Here is a 9241-nt window from a genome sequence, read left to right as displayed (position 1 = left end):
TACCGGGCTCCTCTGTGACAGTTTGGCTTGCAAACAATTGCTTGTTTATGGCGCCGCATGGCCTGCGGGTTCTTGGAATCCGGTCGCGTCGAGCACGTGTTCGAGCACTGAAAACATGGTCCCGACGAAACCGGTGAAATTCAACGAACCAATCGATCGATCGTTTGGCATGGAATTCTTACTACGACCCTCTTCTCAACTCAATGGTGCAACGAAATAGCGAGTCTGCCGGGATATCCTTGTTCATCTGACAAGCTACCGACAATTCTTCGAGCCGTATCAATTCGACAACAGAAAATTTCGCACCAAAGCTCCTTTTATTGAGACTCTGTGTGTCTGCTTTAACTACGCGAGCAGACCATTTCTCCGAAATAGTACGTCCTGAAGCGTTTCATGGCCGATCTGACAGTCAAGAAGAGTGTATAGCTTTCTACAAACAAGCTGTGAAGAACAATGGATGGCTGTCTGATGAAAACCTAGTAATAAACATGCCACCATTCCTTAGCCGGATAGCAAGAAATTGGTACAAGTGGAAACTCTCGCAACGAGAGCCGGAACTTCGGTTTAAATGGAAGGAGAGCTTCCTTCTGACTTTCAACTAGAATCCGATTTAGCGGTGGTATGAGGCACTAATCTACCGCTTTAAATCAAGAATGCCACTGGAGTATTTTCTCAAAAAACAGCGACCTCTTCGCCTTGCTGAATCTGGAGTGTTACTGTCATCGCTTCTTGCGCCTATTATTCACGGCGCACCTAGAGATTTGCAAAGAGAGGTTCCAGCAAAAGGTCTCAAAACGCTCGAAGTGCTCTTACAGCCACTAAAACGTTTTCCGCATTCCTGGACTGAGCGAAGCTACAAGATTAGACCAGGCACAGCAGAGACGCCAAGCTTATTGTTCCTTCGATGAGAAGTGTCTGTCGGTGTTGGTGGGCGTCTGGTGTAAGTTTGGCTCGAGCATCTCAACACCTTTACCTCCCGGACAGAAACCTACAGAAACCCACTGGGTCAAACGACAAAGAGCCGGAAGAAATCGAGAAAGTTTTTAAATATGTCTCTACAACAAAAGAGACCGTCCAACTTGTTTGCAACACGTATAACTCAAATTTCAGGCTGAAACAATGCGAGCTCTTATAGATTGCGGAGCTTCGCTTTCAGTTATAAAAAGAAACAAAGCCAAAGCAGTGAGAATATTTAAAAAAAAACTATCGTGGTGCGAGGCTATGACGGGTGTGAAATGAAACAGTGCGAAAGGATGCGCCTAAAGCTTAAGTACCAGTCAGGAACTGCAGAAATATTCCCACTTGTTATATAAGCCAATGATTATGACTTTCTACTCTCCAGTGCAGACATGAAGTTCCACAACCTTATATACAAGGTGTTTCACATAACATGAGCCAATGATTCCATTCATGTTGTGATTTGGTTCTCATATTGCTCACGACACGGACAGTACATGCTGCATGGTGATTTTTCCGGCTTTTAAAGAAAACCAACGAAATATAAAACGCAACCACGTGACTGCACTCGTGCGCTAACGTATTGCAACGATTTCAGCCGTGCGTCGAACATATCGCTTATAAGGAATGATGGCGCTTCCTTGCACGGTGCCGGAGTCGAAGATGCTGACGCACATTGAAGGAAACGCCTAGCCTACAAACGTGGCCGCTGACTTCACCATGGGCCACGTGCACGGTTTGTTTGAACGAAGCGCGGTTGAGAGCGCTCCAGTTTGGTAGGGCATTAACGCAGAGACGTGGTTTTATTTCAAAATTCGCGGCCTTTCATCGAATGCCGCAAAATGTGCGTTGCCACAAAAACTTCGATCGGTTGCTTTTGAATGCCCTCTCCAAAGTAACGAAAGGCACTTAGGCCTACAGTTTTTAAAATGTTTGGGTAATTGAACTTTGGTAATCACCTATTAAGCGCAATATAAAAATATCTTAAGGAGCGCCGCATGACGGTAAACCATAATTCGTTGGTTTCATTCAGTAGCTGTTAACCAGTATTTTTTTAAAATCATTGGTTCAGGTTGCGTTAAACACTCTGTATATTTACACTGGGATGACACTGTTTCTGTGAGCGAAGATGTGCATGAACCGCAACCTGTGGGAAAGGAGAAAGAAATTCGCATTCTGAAGAAAGAAGATGACATTCCTTTATAGATATCCCGAATTACAGATTTCCTTAGGCTGTCCTACGAAGTTTTAAGTCCCGTTTAAAAAAACATGACAGCTTTCGTGTGGAAGAAACCTTACGACGTCACCAGACGTAAGAAACCATGGCTAAAAAACGAGCTTGCGGCTACGTTGGACACAGGTACTATCTGTCCATCCGTATCACCACATGCATGGCCGATAACTATAGCACCCAAGGAAGATGGAAGCCTGCGACGATGCATGTACTACAGAGCAATTAACAACCAAGAAAGTGCGTTCCATTCCCTATGCCTAGAAAGCATGGAATTATTGACGATACAGATGGATGTACTTGGTTTTCGAGGATAACCTTTGTAAAGGTTTTTGGCAATTACCACTTCAAGAGGATACAAAGCAGAATATGGAGTTCATAACTCCCATTGACATTTACAAATACAACCACCTCGCCTCCAGACGCGAGAACTCGTACAGCTTGTTTCAGAAAATGATGAACATGGTACTGGATCCCTTCATTGGCAGTTCCTGCAATGTCTACGTAGACGATATTATTGCGTATTCTAAAAGCGAGCTTCCCCATGCACAACATCTGGCACATGTTCTTGCAGCTTTGCCAGAAACCAATCTAGAAGTCAATTCTAAAGAGAGTGTATTCAAGAACAAGGTAACCTTCTTCGGCATAGTACTGGAATGAACTACAAAGATCACAAACAAAGTGTCAGTGGCATATATTGAAAAACTCGTGAAACCTTCTGATACTCACTCACCACACGTGTTCTTGGGGTTCGTAGTGCCTTTTACAGAATTTATCCAATACTATGCTCTCAGAAATAGGTGATGGAGAAACACGACAGAGCGTCATTGTATAATGAAGGGTCTAAAAGATCAAAACCTTCAGATCCCCAAAAATCTCTCATGACGCAATATGCGTATGAAACAGGTACGTGGCGTACGTGGCGATTACGGCGCTGAACACCATTACTAGGTTGGTGTCACTAAATAAAGTACCCTGAGCCGACAAAACCATACAATATAAACGATTATTCGACTAATAGATCAGTTCGCTTAAGACAATAGAGACGTTTAGCTTGTACGCTAATCCGGTAAACGGGAGCGGTTTGGGCGGGTTACCGGATGGTCGGGGCGTAAACGTGAGCGGTGAAGCCGCCTGGTGTTGTAGAGCTCAACCAGACAAACGCATAGCTAAAACTGCAGTAACTCACCATATCCTGCTTCGCCACTCGTGCAAATTTTTGGCAGCGGCGTAATTGTGAACACGATTACGCCACTGTCGAATATTTACCCCAGCAGCTAAGCAGAATACAGTAATTAGCTCTGTAGTTGTGTGGTTGAGCTTTGCGCCACCAGCTGGCCCCACCGATCGGGCCGCTCACCTTTACGCCCCCGCTAAACCGGAAAACCGCCCGCGCTTTCCCGGATACCGGACGCGCTAAAAGTCCCTAATGTGAAGCTCGCTCTAAAATTTTTACTTTGCATATACTTCTATGCACCACGTGTTCTATACTCCACAAGTCCATAAATGCTGCATGTCCCCTGTGACTAATGCAAGCTATGGTATTCAGTACGCACGAAGTTTTTCGTGTGTGCAGAGTGATTGTGGCAGTGCAGGACCCTCTCCCGGCTCTCATGCTTGCGCTGTTGAATATTGGAGTACGGCGTTACTACAGCTCAGCTGAGGCATGCCTTCATCTGACAACAACGCCGTCATGATGACGAGGTTGACGCTAGATAACTTTTAAATGGCCAAGAGTGCTGGTTTAAGCCGGCAAAGGTTTCCATCTACTGAACAGTAATGACATGCACATGCTAGGCTGAGGGATGTGGTGCACTTCAAATCTCCATTGGCTCTTTAACCTATCAACGCAACCTGCTTCTAACTGTAGCAGTTTGAAGTTTCAGCAAATAATCCATAAACACCAAAAGATTATGCCCTTTTCATTGTGCCCGCCACTCGAACATATCATCTGGTTGTACGTGAAGTAACAATCCTGTGCAATAATGCACGCGTCGTTACATGTGAAAAAGTATTACGTGTATGCTTAGAGAAGCAAGGAAATAAACATTTTATTCACTTTGTATCGAAGAAATTATACACCACGTTCAGCATATAAGTTGCGTGTGGCCTACTAATATGGTGACAGGTAAATCCAATTTACAGCCTCCGCACATATTTTTGCTTTCACATAGATATATCTTTATCTCTCAGTCTTTTATGTTGCCAGCCCTCGGATAGTTTGATGCATACCTACATAAAAGGTAGCATGGTTTCTGCAAAAAAACAACTATTGGCAGCTAATTATTTAGGTATATTTTCGCATGGCTGGCTGCTGATCTACCACGTGTCACAGCAGTAAACAAGAGGAACCTCACACATAACGTGCTTCGAAGCCATTGTACAGCCAGAAATCTGCCGACACTTCACGCTGCCTGTTTGACTGTCGCAAAATTGCCGCAGGCTTGAGCAGCCATGTGCAGCAAGCACTGTTTTTGTTCACTTATGTTTGTAGCGCAGCGATCAGTTCGTACACGCATCTAATTCGGTATATTCAGTGAACGCAGTTGAGCTGCTTTTTTGTAGGTTCGCTTGTTCATGTGGACCGAACAAATCGAGCTGAACCTCACAGATGGCCTTGCGCAGATTTGCAAGGAAATACTCATTCCACACACGTTGCGTCAGCGAAGGCAGAAGCTTGCTCCAGATTGCCGTCACAGCTCGCGCAGTTTCACCAACACCTTCAACAGCAGCATAAGTCATCTCTGTCGCCACGGGAACGAGAGGATTTTCCAACCTAAGGCCAATTTTCACGAGTGGCTGTTCGGAAACAACAAATTGCAGGGTGAGGCGCGATAATTGTGCGCCGAGTGCCAGTGTTCCTTTGATTCCATTGTACCACCGCCAATTCACTATCATCTCGATGGGACCATCGTGGACCAAGTCGACTTGAAATTTGCGTGTGCCATTGACGCAGTAAGGAAGCAGTGGTCCGTACTGGCGAAGGTGCTGAAGGCCCCTAATGCTGCAGCACTCAACATCTAAAATGTCTGGGTATGAGCTGATCCTCTTCATCTGCTGTTCATGTACTGATAGCTGACTGATTACTCTTGTAAGAGCACCATCCAGGTCCAGTCCAGTAAAGAAACAGTCTACGTCAAGACAGAAAAACAAAAATTAGTACACCACTATAACGTTTTTGTGCTTACGGATATTATTATGCTTTAAGTTCCCTTATTATTCTGACAACGGTGAAAAATTTGTATAGACAGTTTGGGAAAATCATTTTCGGAGCACGCTGTAGAAGTTGGTGCCACTAGAAAACACGGAGCCCACCTAATCAAGGATTCATGTTCTTGGGAGAAGTGCGACAAACATGCAAGAATGAAACACTAAAGTCAACGTTAGTTCAGAATTATTATTTGAAATTCACGATAATACCTCCGACGCACGCATGAATAAATAGCTTAGCAAAATTCCCCTAGATGAAATCGCGGCTTATACGAAGAAGGCAGTACAATATCTTTGTCGAGTATGTGTTTCTGTAAAAGAAACATATGTCTTGTTCTTCATTGCAAAAGGGAACGAAGCGAATTGAATCACATTAGGGAGGCTAACGCGATAATTCATCAGTTATGCAAAATGATGTAAGTTCACTTCTGTTGAAGTTGAACATGGTATATACTCATTGGATTCATCAAACATTAAATGCGCCAACTTTTTCTATATCTCAACGGCTAAAAGTGGCCGTGGTAAGATTACCTTCTAAAAGTAGTGTGCTAATTCAGATGTGGCATGCAAAGTACTCGACAACAAAATAAAAAAAAGTTTTACTATTTCCCATACATGCGTAACATGATACTTACCACGAAGGTGCATGCGCGGATGATATTACTAAGCAAAGTACCGATCGCAGAAACGGGCTAAATCCCTCCCAAAGAGCGGCATGAAAAGCTGCGTTGGATTCAATAAATAACTGCGGGCTTCAAGCCTTTTATTGTTTGCAGTTGGTGCGCTTAAGTGTATATATATATATATATATATATATATATATATATATATATATATATGTTCGACCAATTGTGACTGTGGACATTGCTCAAACTAGACACTTCTCCACGATCCCTGCGACCTCAATATGATGTCTGGAATGCCGAGTGTCGATATTTATTTATACAACGCAAAAGTCAAGTGCTATTTACCTGTTTTGTGGGTTGCAGAAGCAACTATTATCCCCATGGAGAAGACGAGAACCAAGGAGGTCACAGAATGCATCATGTCGGTTTCAACCTGCACAATTTTTACTCAATAAATACGACATCTTATAAGCTTTACGAGGTGAGATGACTATAGTTAGTTTAATAATGGTCCGTAACACAAGACATCACTCAAAGGATTAGACCGATTTATAAATATTGTGCCCGATAAATTCACATTTTTACAAGGCTAGAGGAAAGAAGTTTCCGACACATCCTTTCTACAATACGGCTCTCTTGAGTGTCGTAGCAGGTGCGTAACGAGGGAAAAGTGAAATAAGGTTGCTATAAGTTTTCACTGGTTCAAATGAGATTATCATAAAACGCTTAGTCACCTCAACTGTACTCATCACTAACTCACAAACCTTGGAAATTGAACTGTCCTTCACACGAAGAAACTTTCACAGCGCTGTGTTTTATCAATTAAAAACGATAGAAGCCAATGTTTTTTTTATGTAGAAGCAATTGATTTTAACAACAAACATCTTCTTTGGCTCTTTTTGCTGAATGATGGATTACTCACTCGGTTTTCTAACAGACAGATAAGCGTATTTTTGTTTTAGGAGTTGTTTTACAACAGCAAGTTTTATTTCTGTAGTGTATATAGTGTGTCGACATTGCGTGAAATAAATTTGAAGCTTTACATATCTGGCCAAGGACATGGCTGTCACGTATAAATTGCTTGATGTCATTGCGTTTTTGTAAAGTCGTCTATTGGCGAGTGAAATTGCTACCACGAATCATTGTACTCTCTCCAGAAAGAACATGAACACTTGAGTTCTTTTTATTTGCGAAAGTTGGCCCAATGACATAAAAAATAAATATACAAATATAGGCAAGTTTTGCTCATATACATCAAAAATGCCCGATGGTTTCAGTTTCAGTTTGTTCTTCTTTCGCGATACATAGTTGGTTGTTAGTAGTATACGGGAAAGGCTCCCAAAGTCAAACGACCACAGCGGGACAATCGGTTACCAAGATTGGTCCCAAGAATAATAGTATCCTGTTCTCCTGGGATGACCTGTTTGCAAGTAGCGCCGGCGTATCTCCTTTAGGCTAGAGAATTTCGAGAACGGCTGTTTGACTCTAGCCGCGGACGCTCGAGTTCGGCAATCGGGGCAAGTATCCCCAAGTTGTTCACGGATGTCTTGTGGCCAAGCTTGAGCAACCGATGAGATGAGTGCCGCCCGCCCGCATGCTCAATTTACTAATTGTTCTTGTCGATATACTACGCACTCAATTACTAAGGCTTTCATGCAAAACAAGACACTACATTCCCTTCTTTCTTTTTGAAGACACTATTCAAGAACTTGAAGCTGTTCGTATGAGCAAATTGAACGCTCTGTATTCCCGTTTTGTTGCAAATTCGCAAAGCAAATTTTAGACAGCCCAGGAGGTTACCTTGAGCACGTAATGGTGTTTCGTTTTTTTTAATGTTCTTCTTAGTCGACGAGTAGTCAGACCATTCGCAATTATACCGTTACCTTCTTAGCGAGATACGGGCGAAGAATATTGACACCAGAATACCTAAGAAAATTACTTTTGCGCACATTAATGAACATGGCACACTTTATCGGAGCTATGAAATACTATTTATGGGTTTTATAGAGGTAATTTCCGTTCTTTCTTAAGATTCTTGTTTGTCAAAGAAAATGTCTGTTTTGTAGTGAAACAATTGTATAGCAAGATACCAGCCAAATGGATGCCTCCGTCGTCTGGGAAACTATACGATAGCAAGAATTTTAAAAAAATGTCACGATTCGAACAGTGATGCCGAATACAAAACAAACGTTTTCTGTAGGCTGTGAAGAAAATACGTCAATAAGAAAAAATGAAAATCGGCACTAAAGAAAATGTCTCTTTGAATGGTCGGTTATACAGCGAAAATGGAGTAGAGCACTCACCATTGTAATTCGCTCACTCGTTTGGCATTCCAGCTGCGACCAGAATATACTGTTCTCAGCAGCTAGCAAAACTCTTGTGAACTTGCATCTACACTTTAGTGAGCGTGCGTTTTGGCAGACCTGCAACGCGCGCAAACTTTGCCTACGTAAAGGGCTGCATTTCATCCTCTGACTCATCTGTAACAGCTATCCTTACAGAACGCGTCATCGTAAGCAGGATGCCGCCCCGACCATCACAACTGCAGACACAACAGTGTCAGATGCGGACAGTGCGCCTCGCAGGCTTCATATATATATATATATATATATATATATATATATATATATATATATATATATATATATATATATATATATTTATATATATATATATATATATACATATATTTGCAGTGACTCATGCATTCGCGAGCAGCATCACACAGTGCTTTTTTGGCTTTAAAGTGTCTACGGCGCTCAAGAGAACGTAATTTTGTTGGGACAACGGCGTGCGCGCATTCATCACAGCGAGCCATTCAGCTCTTATAAAATTAGCCCTGCTGTTTAAGAAAATGTAAGACACACTTAGTGGAGCAATTTTGTCACCTAATATAGAATATATAAAACGAATGGAAGCTGATATTCCCAAGTTAGTCGAGTAAATTTACTTCATGGCCTTCTCATTACAGGTCAAAATTGTAAGTAAAATTGGAATAATGCTGTCAACGAAGGCACTACACTCCCACAGAACACCACTGCAGTGCCACATTTCTCGCCAGGCAAACATAAACACAGGTGAAGTGTGCTCAGGCATTTGAAGAAGGCAAAATAGACTCTGCAGTAAGGGGTTGGAAGGCCGACGAGGATAAACAAGTTAGTAATGGTGACATGAATGGTGCCCTGTCTTTTTTATGAAGTGTGGGCTTGTTATATAA

General features: G+C 42.4%; 1 long non-coding RNA gene across 1 annotated transcript; it reads right to left on the bottom strand.

Moving 5' to 3' along the window:
- Positions 1–4219: 4219 nt before the first annotated feature.
- On the bottom strand, positions 4220–8486 carry LOC135897204 (uncharacterized). Its single transcript, XR_010562969.1, has 3 exons — positions 8328–8486; positions 6370–6457; positions 4220–5319 (listed from the first exon to the last, which is right to left on the bottom strand). It is a non-coding gene; the product is annotated as an uncharacterized lncRNA (long non-coding RNA).
- Positions 8487–9241: the final 755 nt, after the last annotated feature.

The sequence above is a fragment of the Dermacentor albipictus genome, unplaced genomic scaffold, assembly GCF_038994185.2.
Source record: "Dermacentor albipictus isolate Rhodes 1998 colony unplaced genomic scaffold, USDA_Dalb.pri_finalv2 scaffold_35, whole genome shotgun sequence".
Lineage (NCBI taxonomy): Eukaryota > Metazoa > Arthropoda > Arachnida > Ixodida > Ixodidae > Dermacentor > Dermacentor albipictus.
The sequence above is the reverse complement of the archived record's forward strand: the minus strand, read 5'-3'. Positions and strand labels throughout refer to the sequence as shown.